Source organism: Sinohyriopsis cumingii, chromosome 15 (genome assembly GCF_028554795.1).
Source record: "Sinohyriopsis cumingii isolate HCF-2022 chromosome 15, ASM2855479v2, whole genome shotgun sequence".
Classification (NCBI taxonomy): Eukaryota; Metazoa; Mollusca; class Bivalvia; order Unionida; family Unionidae; genus Sinohyriopsis; species Sinohyriopsis cumingii.
In genome coordinates, this window is record NC_142975.1 from 119,746,784 (window position 1) to 119,763,092 (window position 16,309).

Sequence of the window (16,309 nt, forward strand, 5' to 3'; positions counted from 1 at the left end):
CTTCTCCTTGTGGGTCCCGGTATTCGTAGCCGTAATATTTTGGACCGCCACTGACGAAACTTAGAATCTTGTCGTTGGGATGCTCGTCTGTCCAGGTTCCTAAACGGTCTCCTTCGATGTCAGGGTGCTGTTGACTCGGGTGATGGATGTAAATGCAACTGTCCGTGTCAAAGTACAGGACACGTTCCTCTAACAGTTCTAAAGCTTCGTACAATTTTAAGCGAGCATGAGCTGTCACGTAAGCCGCAATGATGACATTTCCAAAGGGGTCGTCTTGTACAAAGTCCAGATCTTCTTCGTAATTGACCAAGATCAAATCCTCACGAACGACGTCCACGTGTTTCATGTATTTGGTTTTGTCGTGAATCATCTGAAAGTAGCGGGAAGGTTCTGTCAAATATTCCGTCTTGGGTAAACACGGTCGTTGTACCATTTTACCCCACAAGCAATTTAACATCACTTTGGCAAACGATCGCCTGCCTTCGTTTTTCTCGATGTGGTCTAAAGAGATGCCTTCTTGTTCATAGTATTTCTCTTTGAATGTCTTTTCGTCTTCGAAAGTGTGACACCAGGACGGATAGCCGCTGGCTTCTTGTTTCAGTTTCAAAAAGGCATCCACGTAGTCTGCGAAAATGCCTTTCTAACTGGGGTCACCCTTGTGGTATTGTTGTGTCTTGGGAAAGTGGCAAATTTCGTTCACTTCTAACAGTTGGTATCCCATGTCCAGAGCTTTGAACAATTCCACGCTAACCCACGTCCCCGTCAAGGCCCGTTCGTCCTGGGTGTGCTGACAAGGTTGGTCTTGGCTGCACGTTTCTGCACAAGTACGGCACAAAGGAAACATCAGTTTGCCTTGGCAATGGTGAGGTAGCACGGGATGGTATAGGTTCGTGGGAGGCAAAACTTTACACTTGATCAAGCCTTCGTATTGTCGAATGTTTTTCAGGTCGATGTGTTCCGTCAGCAATTGCGGGTGCCCTGCAGGAAAGCGACAATATCTGCACACGTAGGGATACAGCGAACACACGTCCAAGTATTTGATTTCTTCTCCTTTCTCTTCGTCGGCTTGGTACAGCAAACAGGTGGCATTGGTCCTTCCTCCGTACAAACTATCCCTCGGGTTCAGGGGGTCCATCAGCTTGTAACTTTCCACGACACGTTTAAACTCGGGATCGGTTTTCATACGGTGATCGTACTCGTGTTCCCACATTTCCTCCACTTGGTATCCTTGCTGTTCTAACTTTAGGCGTCGCTGACAAGTGTCCTGGTACAAGTCTTCCATGGTTCGTTGTAAAAACTGATTTTTAGTGCCACGGTCAGGATAACAGACGGGACATCCGTGAAATAAGCAACCGTTAAACTCGTACACGATCTTGGGGTTTTCTAAGTCCCAGCCATCGACCGAATACGTTCCGATGGTCTTTTCACCCCCTCCATTGCGGGCATGCTGAATCCATTTGTCTTCCTTGTCGCACAAGTAATGTAACCAAGCTAGGGCTTTGACCGATTACTGACGTTTGACATAGTGGGTCGTTTGAGGGCTGATGACAGCCACGGTGTTTTCAGGCATGAATCGTTGTCGATACACTAAGGAACACGCTTTGGCAATGGTGCAAGCTTCTTTCAAAGGATCGACCCCTCCGTGTTCCATGAACAGTTCTCGAAATTTTCCACAGCAACGTCGTAAAATGTCCACGTCGGAACGGCAATACTTTAGCATTTCTTCCTGAAAGTCGAAAGGGTCCGAAGCGTGAGCCTGGTACCAAGCGTAGAAAGCTTCTCGTTGTTCGGTACGCATGTTGTCGGGGTCGTAATAGTGAGCCTCAGGCAAATGGGGTAGAACGGCGTGTTGATTGGCTTCCGTATTGAAAAAGTGTGGAAAATAACCTTTAGCCATTTCTGTCATTCCAAACGTTTTAGGCATTCGACTCAAAGGCATGACCAAATAGCTCATCGAATCTTTAAACTGCACTTGTCCCACTTGCATGAAAATGATTTTGGCTCCGTTCAAAGTGACTTTAGGACGTTCGGTGCCTTGTTCCGTATAGTATCTCAAAAGAAACTGTCCATCGTATCCGAAGAAATTGTGAGCCATCACTGTGGCATGACGATGACAATCTCCTTAACGTTCGATGTCCTCTTGGCTCCACGTCTTGTCGATGGGGTCTAAGACCCAGTGGGCAAAATCGGCTAACGTGTTCGGTCCTGGAAAGATTTTTTTCCCGTCCTCCGGGAATCTTGCTGCAGTGAGGGCAATGACTGAAGATAGGTTCCTGAATGCACTTCTCGCACGCTCGATGAGCCACGCAGAAATTAGGAATGTGAATGCCGGTCTCTTGCATGCATTCGAAATCGAAAAAGATGAAATTGCCTTTCTTCTTGTGACCGTCCTCTTTCTCTGGTGTGGGTTGGTATTTTTGCACGTAGCATGCGTGTTCCAAGTCCACGATGTGGTGACAAATGTGACATTTTTTCTTTTCTGAACATACGTGTGCCTTGGCATTATTGGTACGTAGGCCTTGTCCACACGTAGGGCACAATCTCAGGAGTTGACAAGCACATTTCTGCTGTGAACCTTGCGTCTTCAGATGTTGCTGGTAACAGGCAGGGCTGACAAACGTGCGCAGACAAGCAAGACAATGTACTCTTTCTTGTCCTTCACTCAGACAGGGTGGAGAGGCCAAACATCCTGAGCATTTCCATCCGCAATGTTTGTGTTGCTCTCGATTGTTATAGCCATAGTCACATTTCTCACAGTAATAACTGTATCCCAGGAATCCAGTGATATTGGTAATGGTATCGAAATGGTCATCGTGATAATAGACATGAATGTATTTTCCGTCCTTAAAGTCTTGGCCTCCAAACAACAGAGGTCCGCGCATTTCTTGAGGGTGCACTTTCAAGGTGTAGAATGGAGCTAGGACATCTTGCAATTTTTGCATCTCAGGAATGCCACAGGGTGTGTCTTTGGACAGTCCGGCTTGTTGTAACAGGAGTTCTGCTTCGTTTCGTTGTTTGGCTCGGTCGGATCGTTGAATAGTTTTCCAGGCTCTTTTCCATTATACCGTGTCGTTCTTGTTGGCATAGGTTCGTCCCACAACGATGGCTCGGGCTAAACACATCTGGTCTTCAGAATTGTGAATTTGGACGAGACTCTTTTTGGTGTTGCGAAGGTCGTTCACCAATAACACCTTATTGCGTTGTCCGGTCTCTTGAGGAGGAGAGACGTGGGCCATTTTCAGTGTGGCTTTACCATCGGTGATGTCAAACTGGTCATTAGATTGTTGTACGTGTTGAATCTTGTCCATGACTTTGGAAGGGGTTAGTTCTGCGGGTCTGCTAAACTCGATCCAAACGGGATTTCAAACCGTCGTGATCTATGGATAGTGTCAAGCGATCGTCTTCTTTGGGTTGACATTGTCGCTTGAGTGCGGTGAGCAAAGAATCCCACATCTAGGTGATAAACCCTTCTGCTTTCTCCAATGGTACGTCGGACTTGAAATCTTTAAACTTCACTGTGTAGGTGTAAGCCGTGGTTTTAAATTTTCTAGAGGAGCGCTTTTCCGTCTCTCGAATGGAATAGTACTTTTCAGGGTTGACTAAGGGTGATGAACTTTGTTTAGAGGGTTCGGATTCTGGTTCACTCATGTCCTCTTCAAAATCACTGGCATGAATTTGTGCCAAGACTTCAGCTCTGGTACGAGGCGATAGATCACGTTTCTGCCTCTTACTTTCTTCTTCTTTCTTCTCGAATGAATTGGATCGTTTCATCTTGAGTGCAAAACGTCAAATGACTCAAGTTTAAACACCATAGACTAATTTATAGTCATGGCAAACCAGCGTATATAAAAGGGTGTGTGTCTTGTCCTTTCACTATTCATTTCACTCTCAAACCGAGCACAACGATGGAAGAGACTACCCAGATGGAACGTTTCATCAGAGCTTTGCGAGGGGTCATTAAAAAATTCTCTTCAGACCAGCCGACGGACTACTCTCCTTTCTTTCGAGATAAAAGTCAAGATACTTGCTATATCAGTCAGAAGAAAGGGCATTGGTCTTCAGAGTGTCCAGACCGTCAAAAAAGAAAAAAAAACAGGGGCTAGAAAAGACAGAAGTCAAGATACCTGTTATTATTGTCAAGAAAAAAGACATTGGTCTCCAGATTGCCCAAAAAAGAAACAAGAGGAGTCAGAAGAAGAGAGGGATTCTTCAGAAGAAGAGAGAGATTCTTCAGAGGAAGAAAGCAGCCAGGTGAAGAAAAAGAAACAGGAGAAGAAAAGAAGAAGGGAAGAAAGTGAGGAGGAAAAGACTGTGACGGTGAAGAAATTGAAAAAAAAGAGAGAGTAAAATAAAAAGAAACAGAAGAAGTGTATGAACTTTATAAAGTGTTCTGTTGTGAATTGTGAATTGGATTGTAACTATGGAGAAAAGAATACATTAATTATATAAGGTAAGTGTCTTTGAGTTTTGATTTTAAATAAGAAGCTACACTCACGCACTCATACACAGACACGTACTATAAGGGTAAAATGGTTTTTTTTTTGTTGATTTTTGAGTTATTGGCAAAATGAAATTGTATTTCTTTTCGAGAGAAGTGGGTGGCCCTGAAAAGGGCCTTTGGTTTTGTTTTTTTTTTTGGTGTAGGGGGTGAGTTTAAGCAATCAACTTTTACTGCCTTAAGCCTTTGCCACGGCCGAGGCCTACTTCTGATGATGATGATTGGGTTGAAATCACTAAGGGTGGTACGATAGGCTTAGTCACAGGGTTGGCGTGTTTAGCTCGGGAAGGTCGTATTCTCTTCGGTCGTGATAAAGAAGTCTGATACATTTGTTTCAGACTTCTTAACTCCGCTAAAATGTCCAACAGTACCGTGGCCGTTTGATTTTCACCCTCTTGTTTCTTTGCTGCTACTTCTTCTTGTTGCTGTTTTTTTCTTACCTCTTCTTGTTGCTGTTGCTGTTGCTGTAGGAGAAAAGCTTGTTCCGCTTCCTTTTGTCGTTGCATAAATTTCTCCAATTCTTCTTTCTGTCTCTGTCTAAAATTCTCCACTTGCGGTAATGAAGAATGAGACGAAGGTTCCGGAACAAATTCTTGCGAGGTAAGAAAATCCACAAAATCCCAATGTACCTCTTCTGAAAGTAAGTCCGGGTTCCCTTGGGCGGTCTCCACTGCTGGTGCACCCCAGTGAATCGTTTTCTGAGTTTCCGTCATGTTGAATCACTGTCTCGCATCGATTGACTGCACGCAGGCGCTAGCGAATCTATATAGACCACGTGACGTCACAGACTGCTCTCTTCGGATTGGATGCGGGCTGACTGAATTTTGTCACGCGTGTTTGGATTGGTCAATGAACTCAATCCGTTTCAATCCTTCCTCTCCCTATAAATAAGCGCAGTTCAGCGCAATCACTCACCTGTTCTCGGAGCCTCAAGATGTGGACCGACATTCAATCTTCCACCCTTGTGTCAACAATGATGTTCAGGACGGACATACCCATGTATGTCCGATCCAAGTGGACTGTTGTTGATAGGACAGATACTAGTCTATGGATGAGAAGAGTTTACATAGAAAGACAAGGATGCCTCAAGAGGGTACTTGTGTATGGACCTGCAGTTAGAAGGAGTTTAAGAAGAAGATGTGACAGATGCCGTCTATGTTAATATTAACATAAAACCAAAGACCCTTTTCAGGGCCACTCCTATTTCTGGAAAAGAGACTGGCTTTCCATTGCCTACCCCTTTTTTTTTTAAATTTTAAATTAAAAAAATCCCATGTTCAATTCCCCTTGTCCCTATACAGGCCCAAACTCTATTTCCCATGTTCAATTGCCTTTGTCCCTAGAATCGATATTTTTTTTTCCATTGTTCGAATGCCTTTGTCCCTAGAATGGATATTTCCTTTTTTTTCCTTTCTCCAATGTTAAATTTCCATTGTCGCTAATCTTACCCAGGGTGGTTAATGTTAAATTTCCATTGTCCTTAATCTTACCCGGGGGGGGGGGGGAGTCTGTAATGCTAATTCCCATTGTCGCTAATCTCACCCCTTTCATTACTTATATATATATATATATATATATATATATATATATATATATATATATATATATATATATATATATATATATATATATATTTGTGCATACGCCTTTTGACACGGCTTAAAGTAACAGACAGTTCTGACAAACTTAATTATATCTTCCTTCTTCACATCGAAAACAAACATTCGATACACTGTTATGTGTTGCAATAATTAGAAGTTAAATTAATTATTACTGCTCAAAATGACATGATAAGTCCAAATGCAACTAATCTTTCATTTTCAAATTTCGCAGATACAACTTGAACGAAATATACAATCATCTTTAGTTAACTTGCAAACTAACCTTGTCAAATAAATGGAAGATAGAGAACATTAAAGCAACAATAATAATAAAAACAATAAAAAAGGTCCCAAAAACATGATGGTAACAATGCTAGTAAATAACATAAAAATAAGATTTGAAAAGAAATCAAAAGATCCGCGTAATACTGAACTCGGAAAGAGATCTTCAAATATAAAAAAAAAAAATGAACAAAGATTGAAAAATCAAAGCATATGAAACAATTTCAAACGCACAATATATTATTTGATAGACGGTGGTTTAGCTTCCAGAAAGCAAAGTTGTTGCTCAAAGAATCTTCAACACGTGCTTCTAAAATATGTCAAATTTAACAATGAACAATCGACAAAATAACAGGAATTCAACGATATTAGTACATTACATATCTAGGGGCCCCGAGTTGCCGAGTGATCTAAAGCTCCCACCGTTACGGATCATTGCCATCTCACCTCTGTCTGCGTGGGTTCGAGTCTCGGGCTCGGCCAATGTGGGTTTGTGAGAAAGCTTACCAGTAGCTTCTCGTGGGTCGGTGGCTCTTTCCGGGGTTTTACCGGGTTCTTCCTCCACCATTTATACTGAAAAATGGCGTTAAGCTCTTCAACAACAACAACAACATATCCAGAAGTGTTTGAAATGCTATGAGATAATAAATACCAGACATATGTCTAGTATTATCAAGACAGATTACAAGGTAACATTAAACTTCCTTCTTAATCTTGCGATCAGCATACGTTTGAACAAAATTTTCTTATTGCCCAAAAAAAAAAAAAAAAAAAAAAAAAAAAAAAAAAAAAAAAAAAAAAAAAAAAAAAAAAAAAAAAAAAAAAAAAGAGAGATTATATATGTCTATAGATGACAATAATATATCACAATGAATGGGACATTTCATGCCAAAACACAGCTTTTACCGTTACGAAATTAGTTAACAATTAAATCATACACTTCATTCAACAACAACGTCTTTAAAATGAAGGATATTAACATTATTATATTATATATATTGAAAAATGATTGTATTATATATATTAAAAATAATTATACAGTATTATATGAGATCGAACACAATAAAAGTGTAAGAAAGCATACAAAGTTTTACGTTGGGTTTATTCAGGTTTAGAAATAGTATCAGTTGGTATAGGTGTTATTGCACCTTTAATGTATCTAGCAGGAACAGTTACATACGTATTTGTTCCTTATCTTGCACTATTATTGCTCCAAAGTTATCAAGGGAAAATTTGTAAAATATAATGAAACATCATCAACAAGCTGACCAGTATCGATGGCACGATAAACGAAAGCGATCAATGACGACAAAGTCATCCATAAAGAGTTTATTTTGATCATCAACAAGTATAACAGATACAAAAAGGATTCAATGTAAATAAGCATTTGGGGACAAATGAGTGCGTACATTAAAAACATAGATGAATGGAAGACTTTCAAAAAGCAAGAGACATTTGATATAAACCTAATGGAATAGACACGCAAAGCATGAAAGCCACAAGTTGAGGGGGAAAAACCCCACATTAATTATGTTAATTTTAGGTCTTTTTCCTAATAAAATGAAGAGCTATACAATCGAACTTCTCACTGAAACACGAAGCCTATCTCAACAATCCGTTGACACCACTAACATTTGCCTTTTATCATATTTTTGTGAGACATCTGTGTTTTTGTTTTGTAATAGTTTTCTCGTCTTTTTACCTGATAATTCTGTGCGAAAATTGTATTTGTAGCATAAAATCTTGTGATAGGACTATCACCAAATACAAAAAAAAATTTGAGCGGAAGTATAGAATAGAACAACACACGCCCCCCTATATAAAATATAACAAATAATCAATTAAATAAACAAAATGAAACTGAACATGACATTAGAATGATTCGTTTTCTCTGAGAAATGGAGTTACTAAATGTATGCGAGATTCAGTTATCCGTTCTGTAATATCGATAAACAAATTTCTTCATAGTATGGAGTGACTGAACGCACTAAAACTGCCGGCATCCCAGCATCACTTGGTTGATTCCGGTCTTTTCCAAATCTCTTGGTGATTTTCGGCGTTGCCATATTTCTGTCTCTCTTGCTCTAGCTTCTTCGGGTCATCAACCGTCTTGGCTGTAGTCTGAGCTCTTTTTCCACCTACAGTGCAGGCGTGGAGTTAATTTGTTTCTTCACAAAAATATAATACCCAACCTAAATATGTGTCAATTGTTTTTTCCTTCTGGGATCCAGCACTATTCCCATTCTTGTTACGTCAAAAATATTGTCTTATCGTAATTCATCTAAACTTAGCTATGGTCAATTCGCAATCTGATCTGATACACAGACAACCGATTAACGTGACTTTATGTATTTTCTAGCGGCTACTTGAATTCCTACTGGAACCATGACATAATTAGGCCTCTTTGATAAACCATTACACCACGATATAGGTTATAAATTACAAGCTTACTATGTCAGTAAACACACGTCGGTAAAGCTAACACCATCGATTTGTTTGAAATCAATTCAGAACTTAATTACACAAATAAATTAATGGACTTCACTCCTTTCCCTAAATGCGTTCCTTTGTTAATTAGCGATTCATTGACATAATTTTCTAGACATAGAAAAATAAATTCTCAGCATATGTTATTCAAATCATTTGAGACATAAATTAATTCTCACAACTCGTATCAGAGTAATGCATGCAATTCCTACAATATATAATTTATATTGCACACAAGCCCTTAAATCCGATCACGTTCATATCAATGAAATATTGTATGATAACATAGAATACACGAGCCAAATAACCTTCAAGACAAATGGATGGAAACAATTAACTTCCGAACTCAAGGAAGATTAAAGCATGAATTTAAAACGAATAAATTCAACAAATAGTTCACAATCTTATATCAATGCATATTGTATGTGACTGAGACCATATCTTTGTGCTTCTCGAGCCCTTGCTTGCTCCAGACAATTCCCTGTCTCTTCTCCTGTCCCGGGTCTCTCTGATTTCCAGACTCCCTGTCCCGTGGAGGATTCATTTAACGAGAAAAGTACTTTTTACTGATTGCCGAGTCAGCTCCTTTCGGCAGAAAAACTCGGACTGTCTAAAACTGTGCTGTATGATATTTGAACCATGAAATTTCGTCTGGGAAACATACCCTTAATTTAGCTTAGCAAACCAAGATTAACTTTCTTTAACCGCCCATAATTTTAACACTCCCATCGAAGTCAGAATGATTCTCTCTAGACCGCCTTTATTAATAAAGGTTCTGGAAAAATAATTTTATGACACTTGTTCCAAATGGCCCGAGATTTCGTCTGGCTTGTCTCAACTCTGTCATTTTCCGTTATTTTACCTTTCATTAACATTAGCCTCTTTCATCTGCCTGACCATTATCGAACGGGCTCTAGTTACAAATCAATTATTCCTTTCAGACAAGACAGGTTAGCCATTACAAGCTGCCAAATTATTGCGAGCTTATCCCATACGTCAATCTTAATGGTTACGTGTCAAGCTGACCACGACAGACTGTATTTTGAAATGATCTGTACAAACGTTGCATACACACACATATCTACATACATAAACACACACACACACACACACACACACACACACACACACACGGGGATTCATACCAGAAATTATCAGCAACAAGCACCCATGTGAAGAAATATTCCATTCTTTGAGGTAGTCAAAGAACAGTGTCATAATATCTCAATTTGCACAAGACGTCTTTTCACCATTCAACGGAAGAGACCACATGTACACGTAATTATATTACTACTACTATTAGTATTATTGTTGTTGATGATGATATTTATTATTATTATTATTATTGTTATTATTATTATTATTATTATTATTATTATCATCATCATACTGTAGTTTATTTATTTTCCTCTACCTATATCGAAGAGCATGAAAATGTAGTTATATTTTGCTTAGCTGTGTTTCATGTTTCATACCGTTCTTTTTTTCTTTCTTTTTTCCCGTCCTGTTACACCTCGCTGTGTTAGATCAATTTGTAAATTGGCACATCATTGCAATATTGTTTTATGTATTCAAACAGGAAGAAAGCGCTTATTCCTTCACTCCCCCACTGCATATATGGATACATGATTATCTGAAGAAGAAAAAAAAAATGATTAGAATGACGCAAATGTAATCAAACAGGTCACACAGTTATAATTTGTTTGAAACAGGTATCGAACCCAAGCCGTGAGTAGCGGCATCCATTGGCGAGCTCGCCTATGGATACACTCTGTCTTGTTGTCTCAACCAAGTTATCTTGCTTACCCTTTCATATTGTGTAATCTTAATAGCGCGCTCACTTGCCGGCACTTAATCCCAGACAATTAGTGAAGTATTACGTCATTAGAGCTCTTGGAATTTTGGTGCACAATGGTTAATTGGACTCCGCGACAAGTGGTTGTACCAGCGCCCCCTAGCGTCAGGTTCGTGGAGCGAAGACTAAAAGCCAGGAAGTTTGTCACAGGAGCAGACGAAGTGACATCGTCTGGAGCTGAACTAAATTATCTACCAAAACTTAACTCAGAGTAAGTAGAAATTATATTTTCCTAGTACAGCATGCTTTTTTTGCAAACCATTTATCTTTTAGAGATTTGAAAGTGAGAAATAAGCGATGACTTGAGTTGGAATGTCATTTGTAGACAAAACAGGCCGCGGGAACTTGCTTGCTTGCATAGTGTCGCCTGAAATGGATGAGCGAACCGATTTTGGAATTTGACCTGCGGTAAAATGACTGGGTCGTGCAAAGGGTCTACACTTGCTTACAGGGAAGAAAAACACTCAAGATTATCAGTTTAAAGATTTCCAAATTTGATTTTCGAATTTGCGGAAGTTTGCATATGTGCCCAGTGTTCAAACCGAGGGGCGTATACATTAGTCTTGGAGAGCATCCCCTGTCGCGACACTCAATACAAACCGAGGTATGGCAAGGTAACTACGTCTGTAAACTATTTACGCTAATATGTATATTTACAGCTGGCATACTTAGTATGGATCAATGATGTACATGACTAGTGTTTTGTGAAAAGATATATGTTCAAGAGGTGTGGGTCTATGGAGCATCCAGTTGTTCTGCAGTGCCCGTTCTTTCATTCTCCTCTCATATTCCTACAGGTGGTTTTATCAAAGATTATTGGGTATGGGGGTGGGGGATAGATGACATTTGAACAGGCACTATTTAGGCAGCATATGTGTATCTTTAGTTCTGTAATTAATGAAATAATTGAGTATGTTGTGCATTACAGTAAATTTTGGATAGATATTAAATAACAAGAGTCTGTTGCTTAGAGGAAGAAAAAGAAAAAGAAGTAAAAAAAAAGCTATTAGCGTGAAGTTGTGGCCTGTTCTAAGTACATTTATCTGAATTTCTACATAGGTATACATCTAACATACCCCCAAGTCTCCTACGTTTATATACAGTTACCTAACAGTTACCATACCCCCAAACGTCCTACATAGGGATACAGTTACCACACCCCCAAGAGTCCTACACAGGTATATAGCTACCTTATGCCCAAGAGTTCTACATAGGTATACAGCTGCCATTTCCACAAGTGTGTTTTATAGGGATACAGTTACCATACCCTCAAGAGTCCTACACAGGTATACAGCTACCTTATGCCCAAGAGTTCTAAACAGCTGCCATTCCCACAAGTGTCTTTCATAGGGATAAAGATACCCCCAAGTGTTCTACAGATATACAGCTACCATTTGTTAGTCCACACAGGTATACAGCTTAAGGTCTTTTGGTACCAAATACTCTTGTGTTTTTGTTTGTTATATGCCATCCTTTGGCGGAATGTTATGACCGTACCTATTTTTCAGTTAACATTTCCTTATGATAGCTTCAGTTTACAATATCTACACAAGTCAAACTTGGCTGGTAAGTTCTTCTGGATGAAGAAGAATACCACTGATTTGGGGTCTAAAGGTCAGGGTTACTGTAATTAAAAGAAGTAAAATTGTTTATGAAAAATAACAATAGCTCTGCATTAACTTTTTGGTCACAAGGTAAAATGTCAAGGTCAATGTGACTTAAAAAGAAACCCTGACCAAAATGGTTTTAGAGATAAACCTATATTTTAAAGTATATTCCTTGATCAAAGTTTGTGGATGGCTTGAACTGAATAATAAATTCTAACATTTAAAGGTCAGAGGTCATGGTCATGGTAAGAAAATAAGGTATATTAAGCCTACAAGTGCCAGCAAATAACAATTAAGCACAGGGTGGCAGTATAATGTGCCATTTGCAGTACCTTTTTTGGTTTGTTTTTGTATACATGATACATATATTAATAATAAAAAGTACCAAGCATTTTATTGATTCAGATTTTGTGTAAATAAAAAAGTACGAAAACATACCCATAAAATCACATTTCCATCTAAAAATGTGTGACAAAAAATGTTTTGATGCATCTCAATTTAGAAAAATTCATTGAAAATTTTTAGGTGGATATTAGTTTAATAAAAAAGATAAGTAACTAATTTCATTAAATGAATGGATTAAAAAAAATGCACATTTATAAGTTTATTTGTGTAAGAACCCTGATATGGAGATCATATCTGCAGAAATGTTTCAAAAGAGAAAATCTGGTCTGTCCATGCAAATAATTGGAGAGCATACTGTCTAACAATCCATTTGACATCATTTTGATACCTTGCAACAGGGGATGCAGAAAAATATATAAATCCTGAAAATCTTGTAATTTTATTAATTATAACTAAAATATAATTAGTTGAAAGTGGGCATCAAAACTAAGGACAGAAATTCAATGCAACAATTGTCTTTATTATTGTATGATCCATTTAATCCAAAATAAGTTTATTCTGATGTTACATGTTTAGGCTCGAATAAGAAAGAGTGAAAACAACAAGTTTTTAAAAATATAATAATTTATTTCCCTGGAAAAATACTGTAAAAATGAAAAACTATGAACTTACGGTCTTAAGAATCAAATCCACGATTAATATTTTAGAAGTCCTAATAATAAAATGTTTTAATGATTTCAAGTTTGAGTCCTGACAAAGAATCCAAGAAGGCGATGACGTATGCTGTAACCTGTACTGTGTTGAAGTCTACAGTTCCTTGTAGAAACACAATAATTAATCCTCCAGTTTTGGAAATCCAAATAAAATTAAGAAATTTCCTTGTTCAAGAATTCTGTATGAATACAATAATGTTTCCAGAGAAACGAATTATTCTTTTAGAGAACCGAAAAATTAAAATAAAACTCAAAAACTCAAAACTAGTTACAACCAAAAAACCCCAACTTGACATCAAGTGTTTAAAAGCCCCAAAAGACTTTGAGATCTCTCTCTCTAAACATCACTAATAGTACTAAGTATTTCACAATTTTGGAAATGCCTAATTGTGAAATAGAGGATCACATGGTCATGTTTACATATAAAAGTCACGTAGCCCCTGTATGTCCTTGATAAGAACCAGTCATTTTACTCTGAGAATAAATGTTGTTTACTTGACCCTCAATCGAAACAAGGGTTTATGTTATTAGGTATTTATGGAAAGATTTCAGCCTCAGGTCAAACTGAATTTTCTGGAAAATATCAAATTCCTTGTAAACAAAATTACATTACATTGACATGTAAAGAAAAGATTCCAAAACCCACAAACAATCAAATCAAATCAAACATATATTAAATCAAATATAAATTAAATCAAATGTACATAACACTGATGTCTGTTGTGCTCATGATCCACAGGGTAGCTATGGTTGTTGTTGTTCTAGGGTTTAACGCCATTTTTCAGCACAAGATAGGCTATACATGGTGGCCAGTATAACTGGTGGAGGAAGAACCCTGGAAAACCCAGGGAAGAACCACCGACCCACGAGAAGCTACTGGCAGGCTTTCCCACGTACCCACGCTAGCCAAGCCTTGGACTCATACCCACACAGACAGGTGAGATGGCAGTGATTCAGAACAGTGAGTGCTTTAGACCACTTGGCCACTCTGGGCCCCGGTAGCTATGGTGGTTTTGTGGTTAAGTTATTGGTCTTAAGTGTGTAGGTTTGATTCCTGCCATTGAATCAGTGGGATATGATAGGGCAGGTGTATTTTACTTTCCTCTATATGATATTGGGCATGACAATTTCATTACCCTTCAAGCTAACATTTGTTGGGCATGTGAGTTTTCATGCAACTCCCAATATTTGCATAGCAAGAAAAGGAAAAATAAGAATTAATATTTCAAGACGATTTCTTTAATTTATCCATGCTGGACTAGTATGTGAAAAAAACCATATTGAGGCCAGTGAGTTCTATGGGGACCACCACAGCATCATGTCTTCTCCACAGTTCCAGTTAATCTTCAGTTGTCCCTCAGGGGTCAAGCTTGACGTCGATTTTAAAGAGAAGTGACTTCTTCTTTTGGAATGAACAGGGATAAGTGAGAGCTGAACAGGGAGAAGTGAGATCAAAGCAAGACATGGAATATATATATATATATATATATATATATATATATATATATATATATATATATATATATATATATATATATACATACATACACACATGTGTGTTGTTTTCAGTCTCTTATTTGAATTATGTCCTCCATTTTGCAGTATGCTTATTTGCATTTAATATTGGTTTTGAGCAATAACTTATCTTCAAGTAGAAATTTGTCTTAGTTACGTTTATATTATAAACACATTTAGTGCATGTTTAAAAACTATCCTTTTCATATGCAGTGTATTTTGGCAATATGGCTTAAAAAAGAGAACAACAGAAGCATTATATTCTGATGAATTTTAACAGTATTGTAATTGCAGATTAATACAAATGCTTGATCAGCTACCCTTATTCCAGAGTTTTCATTGTCCTTCCTAAAAGTTCATTATAAAATGGCAATTGAAAAGATTTCTAAACTTGTTTGAAACAATCCCTGTACCATGTACATGATTGCAAATGCCACACGTTTCAGATCATACTGTTCATCCTAATTTCTTTGTTGCTGATGCACTTTAATGTAACTGTTCATAGGCTGAAGAATTAAAAGTCAGTGTATGAATCAACAGAATTGACACAGCCAATATACCAGTGTGTCTATTTTTAGAAAGAGGGGTTTTCTTAATGTAACCACTTCATAGTTTCATTACAACAGTCCATTGATAGGATTGCAAGGTTTTATTATTGGTTTACATACTTGGTTTAATGTTAGGCATTGGTTAAATAGTATTTGCTTTGCTGCTGTTTGATTTTTCTTCATATTTTCACAAAAATGAGTGAACAACCTTGACAGCATGTCTCAAATTCCACAACGTGACATTGTCCCATATGTTTCTGACCTATATAATAGCATTTAAAGCTGAATATTCAGTAACATAATATTTAGACTCTCCTTTCTATCAGTTGTATATTTTCCTGAATATATTTGCCAAATGGTTTATGAAAAGAGACAATCTAATAAAGTGGTACATGTACTTTCCAGATACAGTGATGTCTGCCATTATCTCCCCATGATGGGTTCGCTTATGGTTCCAGACTGATTTTTATGTTTGAAAATAATTTACATGCAGCAGTTAAAATAGTCATATTACTGATTATGTTCTTAAAACATAAATTGCTATTTACAAAGTTTAAGTTTTGAAACACAAGTTTGTAAGTTTTTATCATCAAAGGATAACTTGCAGAAATGAGACAGTAATAGTTGCTAAGGTGGCGCTCACCAGATAATATGTACTTTTGAGAGGGTGACGCATGTAAGGTGAAGTAGTTCGCATTTAAAACATGCACAGTGGAGAGAATGTTTGCATACCTCTATGCTACATTAATGTAATGTGGATGATATTTCTTTTGGATATTGTACTTTTGGAAATTTTACATGATTTAAGCACACTGCTAACTAAAATGACTGCTCCCTTGTGTTAAAAAATCAGTCTGA

The 16,309-nt window shown here is 37.8% G+C and overlaps 1 protein-coding gene and 1 long non-coding RNA gene across 3 annotated transcripts in view; one reads left to right on the forward strand and one right to left on the reverse strand.

Moving 5' to 3' along the window:
* Nucleotides 1-7,516: 7,516 nt before the first annotated feature.
* On the reverse strand, nt 7,517-13,567 carry LOC149782595 (uncharacterized). Of its 2 annotated transcripts, none has more exons than XR_016414409.1 (3): nt 13,348-13,567; nt 10,344-10,501; nt 7,517-8,519 (listed from the first exon to the last, which is right to left on the reverse strand). It is a non-coding gene; the product is annotated as an uncharacterized LOC149782595 (long non-coding RNA). The 2 variants fall into 2 exon arrangements; XR_016414410.1 differs by lacking the exon at nt 13,348-13,567 and adding an exon at nt 10,675-10,862.
* The window catches only part of LOC149782596 (uncharacterized), a 183,620-nt gene continuing 178,171 nt past the window's right edge, over nt 10,861-16,309 (forward strand). Inside the window, exon 1 of the mRNA XM_089934046.1 lies at nt 10,861-10,934. The gene's annotated coding sequence lies outside the window, so the exon portion shown is untranslated. The remainder of the gene's footprint in view (nt 10,935-16,309) is intronic.